This window comes from Natator depressus, chromosome 13 (assembly GCF_965152275.1).
Source record: "Natator depressus isolate rNatDep1 chromosome 13, rNatDep2.hap1, whole genome shotgun sequence".
Lineage (NCBI taxonomy): Eukaryota > Metazoa > Chordata > Testudines > Cheloniidae > Natator > Natator depressus.
This window is the reverse complement of record NC_134246.1, coordinates 21,556,852-21,569,486: the sequence shown is the minus strand read 5'-3', so window position 1 is coordinate 21,569,486 and position 12,635 is coordinate 21,556,852.

The following is a 12,635-nucleotide window of genomic DNA, read 5'->3' as shown; positions in this document are numbered from 1 at the left end:
TGGGTATCATGACACTTTCCTACTTCATTGGGGTGTTTGTGAAGTACACTGAACTTATTCAGTGAAAGGTGTGTTATGTAAATGCAAATATCTTTGATGATGATAATAGATCATTTGCTTGCCATTTCCTGTCAAATGCCCCAGTCTTGCAGTGAGATCCTTGCAGCGAGATCCTGTGTGAAGTCTCATTTTCTTCCATGGGGTTCTGCACTGCCTTGTCTTATTGAAGAAGCAGGTCCAAACTGGCAACACAGGTGTGTTAAGACAATGTTCCCTAATGAGAAATACACAAGGTGACTCATAAGCACCCATGCAATTATGCTCTTTTTTATCTCTGGGTCCCACATACACTTACTGACAAAATCCAATAGTGCTGAAGGTTAATTGTGGCTCCAGGACACTAAGTTTTTCCTCTTTGTTGTTAAACGTAATTGGGGTGGAGGGTGGGAAACCCTGCTATCCAAACCTCACTGGAAACATCTGAACAGCTGCTTAAAACAAACTTATGTTTTTAAAAGAACAAAATAAGTGAATGTTATGTTCTGAGATATTTCTCCTTTTAAAAATGGCTTAAGAACAGAAAAGTAATACTTTAATTGTCACAGAAGCTGCTCCCAGAGCAGCAACAGGATTAAGATTAAATATGCTTTTCACCAAGAGTGGAATCCTGATTCTGCTCTCACATTGATTTGATTACATCAACGTAAGCAGCTAACTCCCAGATTTACAGTGGGGTGATATGGGTCAGAATTAGGCCTGTGAACATGTAACATTAAGGGCAGGGGTGGGATGGCTGAGGAAGTGTAGGGTGGAGAGTAAGCAAAAGTGAAGCTGCCTGTTCCAACCTTATCTGCTCATTGTCCAGGAGAGAGAAGAAATTCTCAATGATAAAAATTTGGCAGGAGAGGGAAAAGGAATGGAACAGAGCTGAAGAAAGGAGAGAACACACTGCAACAGGCTTGGCTGGGACTCAAACTTTTCTGACCTTTCCTTGCTGCACCATCCACCATCTTAATGAGAAGACTAGATGGTAACTTCAGGCCAGCAATCTGAGTTTAGTTCTGGATTGTTGCAAGTATTTTCCTGTGTGCCCTGTTTAGAGAGGGACAGAAAGAAAATCCCATTCCAAGTCAAGCTTAAATGGATCACCCTTGAAATGACACCATAATTCCCACTTCCAGACCAGGGATTATTAGCCTTGAACACAACTCGTGGAAAAGACATAACAGTTAGGCTCATGTTGTGGCTGATGAGCTGCCTGGGACTGTCTGGCATATTCATTTCTAACTCCATCCTTTAGCTTTCTTTCTTTCATTCTTCAGCCAAGAACCACAAGGGACTGAATATGTGAGGGCTTCTACCCAATTATGCCTCTCTTTAATGGCATTAGGAAACTTGAAAGCAGTTCAATACCTAGCAGAGGTAGATGGAATATTAGCATCTGAGAAGATTTATGTTCATGACCTTCTGGATGTAAGGTGACAGAACAGCCCATGCTATGCTACATCTGATATGCATATTCATGGCTCGTTTATTCATGAAAGAAATGACTGGATTAGCAATAGTTTGAAGGACGTTGAGCATGGAGTTGAAAGAGACTCTCAAGTTGTTCACCAGACAAATTAGAACTCCATCATCTTTGTAATAAATTGGTACCACTGTAAACCTTGCATATCTTTGTTGTTATTGGAAATACTATGTTGTATTTTATTGGATTGGAAACATTGCACAGCTATCAAGCTGTCAATTATTTTAGCACAACACAAGGTTTCTGATGTTGATAGATGGTGATTCTAAATAATTTTTATAAAGTGTTTCTACTTCCAGTGGTGTCATGAAGCCTGCCTGCCTGCCTCTGAAATATTGTGATTTTTTTGAAGCACTCACTTGATAACACTCTTTAATTGTAACATTAATCTGTGTCAATCAAATGCTTGCAGACTTGTTATATAGATTTTTTTATCCGATGTTTTCATGGGGTGGAGAATATTAAGATCATACAAAACAGTTGACACCCTCTGAAGAGAGAAGTGATGCCAGACTTGCAACCAATCAGGAAAATGCATGTTATGAAGTATAACGAAAAGATATACCCTGCTCACTAATGGACTCTGCTTCTATTGAGAACAAGGATGTCTTCTGACAACCAATTTCTCTCAATAAAGCACAGAAGGGAAAACAGGGTCTACTTTAAACATCTGAAGCAGAGATCCAGACCTTTTGGACAAATAAAACACCAAGTAAAACACCAAGTAACGAGTATCACTTTTATAGTATGTCACATCTATACCTCTCCACAAGGATAAAAAAACCTATGGCCCAGCCACGGTTTGGCTGGATCAACTGGCTTGGGCTTGTGGGGCTTGAGCTCTGGGGATGAAAAAATCACTGTCTAGACTTCTGGGCTCAGGCTGGAGCCCAAGATCTGGGAACCTGTGTGGGTGGAGGGTCCCAGAGCTCGGGCTCCAGCCTCAGCCTGAACATCTACACAGCGATTTTTTTTCAGTCCCAGAGCTTGAACCCCACAAGCCCAAATCAGCTGACCCTGGCCAGCCACGGCTCTGCCATGGCTTTTTTATCCCTATGTAGACATGCCAAAAGTGTTTTCCAAAGGTTGGTGACTATTTTCCCCCATTTTACTGATGGGAGAACTAAGGTACCAAGAGGTTAAGTGACTTACCTAAGATCTCACAGTGATGGCTTTCATGCCCTATGAACTATATTTCCTCCCAGGGTATATGGTGTGATGGTTGAACCTTAAAATATTCAAGGGGTGTCTTGGCTAATCATTTTAACTCTCTAATCTGAACCCCCCAGGGCCAGAATTTGTGTTGGAAAGTTCACAAGCCTTCCTGAGATTTCCATCACTTCCCAGCACAGCCAGAAGATGCAAAAATTGCCGAGGGAAAAATCACACAAGCAAAACAAAACTATTGAGACAGGACTGAACCAAACCTACCCCCGTGGTCAACTTTAGGAGATCTGGATCAGCTCTTCCATGCTCACGCCCCCCTTTGAATTAGAACCTCTGAAAACGTTCCATTTGAGTTGGCTTTAAGTTTAGCCACAGCTCATGTGGGGTTAGAGGGATGGCCGTGCTTTATTGAACTGATTCACCAGCTCTCAACAAGATTTACACTATAAAGTAGCAAGTTATCAAGAGTGTGTGGCTGCATATGGCCCCCTGATCTATCTCTGAAAATATCCTAGCAGGTGTAACGAATCCTCGGCCACCTACGAATAAGTCACATCTCAGGTGTCTGTTAAACTGAAGCTCTCACTGCTACCCCAGGATTTTTGGTGTCACTGTCATCTTCAAATGCATCAGCCCTGCAGCTAGGTGTAAAGATCAGGCTTTCTGGTGAGGCGAGGCATATGGAAGGCCCAAAAGCAAAGATTGCTCCTGTGCTTGTCCTGCAAGTTTCTACAAATGCAAACTTCTGGACCAGAAAGGAGCATCTGGGTCCTCTCTCGAGGTTTCTGATTCTATGAAATTACAGCCCAAGAGCCTGATTCCACCACCCTTACTCACCTTCGTGAGTTAAAGCACCAACCAATGTGAGTAACAGTGGCAGAGCTGGACCCTCAGTAGTATGGCACTTATCCCTGTTTATACAGCATGCAGCCTGTTTCAGCAATTAAGCCGGTTTTATATGTGCAAGCCTGTTTCAGCAATTAAAACAAAAATCTTTATAGACCTTTTGGTTTGAATTGGGCTGGTTTCAAACCCAGGTACTAAAATGGATAAAATTATCTTGAACAGCAAAGGAATTACTGTATTCCAAACTCCTCTGCATCATGTTATGAAAGACACAAGGATAATATTTGTATAAATTAAAGCTATTGGACATGTATGGTATTTCAGTAACTGCTTCATTAAGTTGTTCTCCAGCCCTGAACATTCCCCAATCTATTCAGCAGCATTTTTCTATTTTAAATTTAATCTGCCCTGCTGAAGAATGAAATCTTAAAAGGAATTGCCTCTTTAAATTAAATGTGGAAAAATAACAAGGCTGAAGTTTTTGCTGTCATGAATGCAATCTATTATGTTTTAAATTTCATACAGGTTACCGGTACTTTCATATGTGTGCAAACTTCTCCATTCGGCAGTATATTTCTTCACTGTCTTCTACTGATCCACTATGACCCACTATTACCCAATATTTTGTTCATTGCATCATCGATTATAAAACCAAAAGGGGGCACTGTGATCATCTAGTCTGATCTCCTGCATAGTTCATAGGATTTCCCAGAATGAATCCCTGTCTGAAGTAGGGTATATCTCTTCAGAAAAGCATCTAATCTTTACTTAAGTATTGCCAGTGTTCCAATGATGGGGAGAACCCACCCACTACAACCCAAGCGAAACTGTTCTAGTGGTTAATTACCTTCACTGTTAAAAACTTGCACCTTATTTTGAGTCTGAATTTGTCTCACTTCTGCCTCCAGCCACTGGATTTTGTTATACCTTTGCCATCTCAAAGATCCCTCTATCAAATTTCTGTTCTGTTCTAAACTGTGGTAAATTCACCTCTCAACCTTCTCTTTGGTAAGTTAAATATAGTGAGATAGTTGTCTTTTTTGCTTCCAGGCATGTTGTCTAATCGTTCAGTCATTCTTATGGCTCTCTCTGAAACCTCTCCAGTTTGTCGACATCTTTCTTAAATGGTGGATATCAGAACTAGTCACGGTATTCTAGTAATGATCATGGGAGGGTAAGTCCAATATTGTCTTCTGTTGTGATAAGAACTTAACGTTTTCAAAGAAACAAAAGAGAATTCAGGATTTATACAATGGAGGCTAAAGATCCTAACTCCAGGGATCAGCAAATTGCTGGATGTAGAATTTCCAAGAGGATGTGGTTATATGTGGATATTCAGGACATGGGTAGAAAAGGCTGTCAGTCATCTAGAGAGAGTGTATTTGTGTGATGTCATCTCAGTGCATCCCAATGTGGTAAAAGGTTGGCTGGATGAAATGGAGCTTTCCCTGCATTTTATTACTGGGAGGCTCCCTGTGGGTTTCTGTATGAAAAATCCATGGGGAAAGGGAAATACAGTTTGGGAGGGAAATAAAGCTGTGTCATTGAGAAACAGCACTTACAGACACCAACTGATATCTCAAGGAAAACCATTAATTCATCAGGCATAGCTGTTAATTAAAACAGAAACCTCCTCTTCAAGTCTTTCTAATTCACAGCAAGCTTCTTCATTTGCTAAAGGTATAATCTATCCCATTAACAGCGGCTCTAGCAGGCTGTGGCTAAACAAAGTTTGTTTAACAAACCTTGAAACAAAGTTGTTAGTTCAGAAGTGGAGCAGAAACACCCCTTCCCTGAGGTCCCAGACTCTTGGCTGAAGAGCTTGTACCTTTGCTGTACTATGCTTGCAGGGTGGAGCAAACTGATTGAAACAAAGGTAGATACTGATAGGAGCTTAATTACTGTGGCAATATTTCTTTTTGCTGTGTTCAGCTGCCTCTTGACAGAAGAAACCTATCAGCACTGTGGTTGGTAATCAGGGATGAAATCCTAGCCCCATTGAAGTCACTGGAAAACTCACATTGACTCCAATGGGGCCAGGATTTCACCCCAGGAGCAGAACATAGCCATAGATTATGCACAGCCAGGGCCCATAGCCAGTTTTCTTCCTGGCCCCTGAATTATGTCTGCCTGTTCACCCACCAGATCCATTCAGTAATTGTCTGGATAAACTCAATCAACCAGAGCTAGGAAGTGGATGTGCCAATATTTGTAGCAAGGGATTCCCCCCCCACACACACACACACACAAATCCTGTGACAAACTGTGTATGCTAGGGTTACCTGTGCCGATGGGTGGAGGAGTGAAAAACAAGGCAAACCTATTCATTAGATTCATTTAAACCATTCCTGTTTAATCAAAACTGTGTTCTCCTAACCATAACCATGGAGGGAGACAGCAGCACTTGGCAAACAAACTTCTATTAAGTGCATTTGCTGGAAATGTTTATGCTTTGTGCTTGACAACTATCCTGAGTATATTGAGAGTATTGCGCAGTGTTCCAGCTTGCATAATTGTGAATTGGGAGCAAAGTCCTGGTAGAGGAAGGTGACGTATCGTTCCCTGGGAATTTTTTAAAATTTTTTTTTAATACCTGCCATTTGGAGCAATCCAGTCGAATCTAAAGGCAAAATATTTGCTCTTTGGCAGGATTTTCATGATCACCAGAGATTTTATCTCTGATGGGGCTTGTTTAGCAGCATCTGTTGGAGTGTCTCTCTGGGGGAACTTCATCAGAGGCAGGGAAATCACCCTCCTCTTCCCTTCAGTTTAGCAGACATTTAACATGGGTTCCCTGCCTTCCCTCAAAACTCCCTTCCAGCAGCACATCACTGTCTTGGAATTCTCCACCTTTTCCCCTTTCACTTCTGATTACTGCAGTTGTTTAAAGTTTATATTTAAGCTTCTGTCAAACAGAAAAATAGTCATTGGCTTTGTGAAGAATAAATTCACCTCAGCACTTCCAAAATGTGATCTGTTTACTCGCCTCCAGTATTCAGCTTTCCAGCTAGCCAGCTTGTGGGGTGACATCTGTGCCTACTCTCCTTGTATATGACAAAGAAAGATCAGCACAGCAGCCTGGTAATGGGAATATGGACACTTGCCTCCTAGGTTGCCTACTGAAATCCCAGCCCAGGTCAGTCATGGGTAGCAGCCAGATATTAGGTGGCTATTCGTTGGCCATGTAAAATGAATCTGGTGGTCAACCTCATTGCTAGAGGACTAGTGCCCACATCAGAAACTTCTCCAGCAACACAAGTGACGCTTTGTCCTCCTTGTTGAGAACCTCCATAGAAAGGCCACACATGTAATGGATGTGGGGAGTGAGCTAGGCTTTATCCTTCTGGAAGGAAGTATGGGTGGGAATGACAGACACAATGTGGGCGGGGGGTGGGGGAGAAGGCAGCATGGGAAATCTTGTCGTCATGGTGCTTTCCTTGTTCTGTGGTAAATGGAGGGTGTCAGTCTGCAGCTCTGTCATCCCTGGCACCTTGCCCCAGCATTAAATTCCCACCCAAAAAAAAAAAAAAAAAAAAAGCCCTAAGGCAGGGAGGTTGAGGAGAATGAGATAACAATATAAAGGAGATGGAGCCTACAGATTAACTCTGAAAAAGGAGTTTGTTCTGAGTTAGTAAGGTTTTACAGGCAGCCCCATCCTATGGGTACCATTGGCTAGATTCGGAGAAATGAGCTGGTGGTCCCTCACAGCAGTCTCAAGTGAGAGAACAGTTCCCATTATAAAACTGTCAGGCATAATTCAATATGGCGTGATTGGAGTCTGCACTCTCTGCACTGAGCAGAGCCAGGGCAAAGCATAAAGACTAAATCACTCTTCTGACTCCTAGAGGGAATAGTCCCCCTCCAGGTCAAGAATGCGCATAAAGCCTGAACTGGTGGCCGCCTGCACTGATGACTTGCTTCTTGATGGTTACCTGGCAGCTGTTTCCACCACTGCTACCGGTGTCTTTACCTTGCCAAGAAAACAGATGCAGAAATGCTGAATGGTTAGTCCATGCTAGAGGCAGGAGATGGACAGCACAATGCAATGAAGAGCTAGTTTGTTTTTCTCTCCAACTTGTAAAAATCCTTTTTTATTTCTCCTGAATAACTGTGCACTTATAGTTATCACAAAATTAGCAGATTGGGTTTTGTGCCTCTGTGTATTGGGAGTCTCTGCAAACTCTCCATACAACTTACTTTAATTACTTGCCAAACCTGCAACAAGGCATAAGCCCACATATTGTATGTGACATTACCAGTAGATCAAGTACTGGAATGTGAGGGCTCGAATAATTTGACAGCTAACATAAAGCACCATGATTTATATTTGGTTATATTGAGAATTTCTTTCCCCTCTTTAAGCACTTCATATAAACATTTACTTGGATCCTGGGACCTTGCTTAACCCTCAAAGTGCCACATTTATCTTTGTATTTTTATTTTCAATGGCCTACCCCAGAAACTTGCTTGATTTGTAAACTGCAGATGATTAAACCAAAATAGCTTCACCTATAAATGGCTTCATCTGTAAACACCTTGCTCTGGTAATTATGATATATTTACTGTAAAGTTCAATTGAAAACAGATTAGGGAAGAGACTTCTTTAAAAATACAAGATTCCATTGATTTATTAGAAACAGCATTGTTAGATTCCCTGCCAGAGACAAGATGATAACTCCACTATGTTTAAGTTTGATCCAGATTACTTCATTAATTATTGAATGGAGTGACATGACCATACCATCTGCTTATTTCAAATTTAACTCTTACCTACGATTTCATTGTTTGTCTTGCCTTACTTTGCTTTCAATAAGGCACCTTTTTTTATTTTGTTTCCCCTGTTGCTTTAAGCATACCGGCGGTAACACAGAATCATTTTAAGAGAAATCTGTAGCAGCTAGTACAAAGGATTGGGAATCAGGACTTCTGGGACTTATTCCCAGCATTCCATGGTGGCTCACTGTGACACTTTGGGCTAAGTAGGCCCAAGTTCTCATGTGACCACTCATTCTGGTGGCCTCCATTTTTGGGTGTCCAGCTAAAGAGGACAATTAGGAACCAAAAAATTAAAGGACAATCTGAAGATTTTCGCCTTGATCTCGCTGCTGTTCAACTTACCCGGCTACAAAATGGGTTTAGTTGTCAGCTTCCTAGAGATGTTGCTAGTTTGGATTCATTACCACTTTCACCTCTTCGGGGTTAAGACATACTGTATAATTGCAACATATAAATTACCTTTTGAAAATGCAAAAGAAACATCAATACTGCAAGGGGCTTGCATAGCAAGAATGACTGGCCATGTCAAAATGGGCTTCTCCTTTTGAGGTCCTGAACACCCTCCATTCCCATTGACTTCAAAATTGAAGTGACGGGTAGTTGCTGTAGCTGGCTCCCCCACTGTACGATTGCAGTAGTGCTAACCTGATGTGCAGACATGATCTGATGGCAAGCATGACAGATTCTGAATTGAATGGTAGTGTAAGGTTTCTTTGAGGAGCATCAAGGGGTTGGATAAAGCTTTCTCTTGCCATGAAGGGATTGTTTGCCTTAGTGGTGTAGATTCGTATTAGCAATGTCACAAGTTCAGAGTCTTTTGCCTGTGGCTGCTGATCACCTTAAAGTGGGGGAGAGTAAACTTATAGTGAGGGGAGGGGAGGGGAGATTGAGTGCTGGCTCAAAGGCCTGTTTGTTTATAATTGAATTGCCTCTCCTAGCTTTCTTAAGGCTTTATGTATTATCTGCGCCACAGCGCAGGAGCAGCAGAGAAGCATGTAACAAAAGCACAGGGTACTGGTTTGTTGCTATCAGTAACTTCTTCCTTACTGCCAAAGGGCCTGGTCCATTTCCTTTGAAATCAATGGCAAAGCTTCTATTAATTTCACTAGGAACAGGATTGGGCCCAAAGACATAGGGCTAAATTTTGTGCTGAATTGCTCCCCTGATGCCTGAGTGGAATCAATGGGATTGCACAAATCAGGACAGTACTGGGCGATAGTGGATACAGATTCCAGATACTTGAGGCCTATTTCTTGTGGTGCTCAGGCAAAATTCCCACTAAAGTCAATGGGCCTGGTGCTGCTCTGTTACACCTGTGTAAATCAGGAGGAACCACACTGAAATCAATGAAGTTACAGTAATGTAAAACCAGTGTGACACCAGAATCAGGCCCACTAGGAGTTTTGCTTGAGAGAGGCTGCCAGGTTGGATATTCAGTTTTCAGGAACAAACCCTGTGTGTTTGCATTTTGTGTGTATATATATGCTACCTGAGAATTTATGTATGTATGGGCAAGTCTACACTACAAAATTAAGTCAACCTGAGTTATGTTGACATACAGCCACCACGGAAATTGAATCAGTTTTACATGTCCACACTATGCTCCTTGTGTCAGCGGGAGCACTTGCTCCGATTTAGCTGTCAGTGCAGGGTATTGTGAGATGGTTTCTGAAAGGCAGCAGCAGTTGATGTAAGCAACGCAGTGTCTACGCTGACATGGTGTCAACCTAACTATATTGATTTACGTGCTACACCTCTCACAGAGGTGGAGTTATTAAATCAGTGTAGTGGGCAAGGTACATTGGTGGGACCTACATTTTAGTGTAGATGCTTACAGAGTTACTCTGTAGCGTAGACCAGGCCTACATGTCTATGTACATAATGTATATCATTGTCCTATATAAATCACAATGAGGGGACTTTCCAACAGGAATATTGTAGGAAACCATCCTCTTTCAACCTTATGAATAAGGCCTTTTTGTGTGGATATCTCCCAGTATCGCAGCGAAAGCAAGAGTCTGCAAAGAATGTGCAGTCAGTTAAATGATTTTATTTCAGAGCTGCTCAGTGACCTGGTCTTTTAAGGAACTTAGCTTGGGCTAAGTTCTCTTCCCCAGCCCCCACAAAAAAAAAAAGTTTGAAACATGTTTCTTTTAAGAAAGAACTAAACTTGGTAAAAGGACATAGCTTTTCTACCTTGCTCCCTGCCCCTCATGCCTCAGGATATCATAAATTTTTGATACCAGTAAAACAGAATTTTTGATGAGCTGCTATTTTGCATTAAAGCAACTTTACATGCAAAGATTGCATAATAGGAAGTAAAATTGAATTTCGCCTCAGAACAAGTTCTTATTATTAATTTAAATGTTTTGTATATATTTTAGCAGCAGCTTATCATTCTATATATTTAATTTCTTTCAAGTGAGAACACTTAGCATTGGTTTCCTTATCTAAACAAATATTTTTAAGAGAACACATGTCTAAAGTGGAAATGTAATGTTTTGCATCTGTGCCTTAAGACAAATAGTGAAACTTTAAAAGAGGAAATAAAATGTTGAAGGACAACTCTATCTCTAAAACTTGGGCCTAAAATACTGTGTGACAAAAGGACATGTCGGGTTTCTTTACAGTTTGATATATGGTTTTTCCTTTGCAATGTTTGTTCCAACCTTATCACTCCTAAGACTGTAAATACAGTAAAACCCTGAGTGGGACGCTTGGTGTATATAAGGCAAGGGATCTGCAGTATCTTAGCTCTCAAACCCACTGCAATCCATTTTCTAACACTTCCATACAACAGGATGGACAGGGCATAGCACACAAATATAAATAGTTCCTTCCATTCCATGAATGCAGTTGCAGGAGACGTTTGTCACACTTCTTCAGGCCGTGTTCAAAAATGTGCCATTTATTTAAGCTACCTGTTAAAGAAAAGTGAACACACACTTTTTTTTAAAAAAAAAAGGAGAGAACAAGTCCAGTGTAGGATTTTAAGAGAGCACTGAATGCTATGTTCCACAAAACAGTAGAAAGGGTTATGCAATAAGCTCTTGGGGGGTGAGGGGGATGTGCTTGTGTTTTAAAAAAATCAGATTTACTGTAACTCTAATGGAGTGAAAAATAACAATTTTCAAAAAGACTGTGGTCCAAATAAAGAGGAAAAGAGAAATTCTCATTTTTAAAACTGAGGAAAGTTCTCTTAAACATCTTATATGTTCATAGAAGAAGTAGATCAGAACTACCAAAAAAAAAGAAGGAACTTTATATTTGAGAAGATAGCAGCTGCACAAATGTTGACAGTTTGCAAAGCATTGTGACTTGGAAACAGCTCAAGCATGGGCTTATTGGAAGGCATGCACATATATGTCTCTTAAAGATAAACTCCTGGTGATCTGTCATGCCAGTGATTTGCAAACTCACTTGTCAGTCCCATTTCCAGTAACATGGCTGAGCAAAACAGTCCTGTCTTAAACGGCACAGACACGTGAAAATGCCTGCCCTTGGTTTCTTTGCTTATGGGGCTCCACCATGGGGGAAAAAATCTCCCTAGCTGTAAGATGTTTTATCTTTCTCCTCTGAAACCTGACACCAATACCCCTGAAGAGCTTCAGTGACCTTGCTCTGTCAATCACCAAAACCAACCAGCCTGCTAGAGCAAGACAGGCGTTTAGCCAACTTAAAAAATTAAAACCTAAAACAGCTGGGAACAGTTATCTCGCAAGCCCTGGCTCATCCTAATAACACATCTAGACTACCCAACCTAATGCTGAGCTCTCATCTACTGTATTGTAAGAGCAGCCAGCATCTCTGGAAAGTCTTAGCCTGGTGTTTCTATCTTTAGTCCAAAAATCTTCGCCTCATTCCTCTGGATTTTTTTTTTTAATTTATTTAATCTAAGAAAATCATTTTTACATGCTATCTTTTTTTATTTAAAATGGTATATAAATTGCTTGGCACTTAACGCTTTTCATTTTTTATTTATTTATTTTTTTGAGTTGCCAATTATTTCCTCTCTCTTTATCTTGGGAGCAGCCCTAGCAAGTAGTCACCTCTGTCCTGAAGGAAGAGAGCAATGCAAATCTCTCTACAGCTGTGAGCAATAGGTCTTGCAAAATGGCAAGATCAAACAAGACGATGTGATTTTTTTTTTGATTTCACTGAAGGGAATCTTTCTGCTGCACTACATGAGATCACAATGTAACTGCCGTCCTGCGGCCAAATTGTGGCTTTTCATATAGTCTATGTGCATACACACAAGCCCTTGGATAGGACAGTAATGAAGTCAGACACATTGGCTTAGTGAATTTCAGGGAATCTA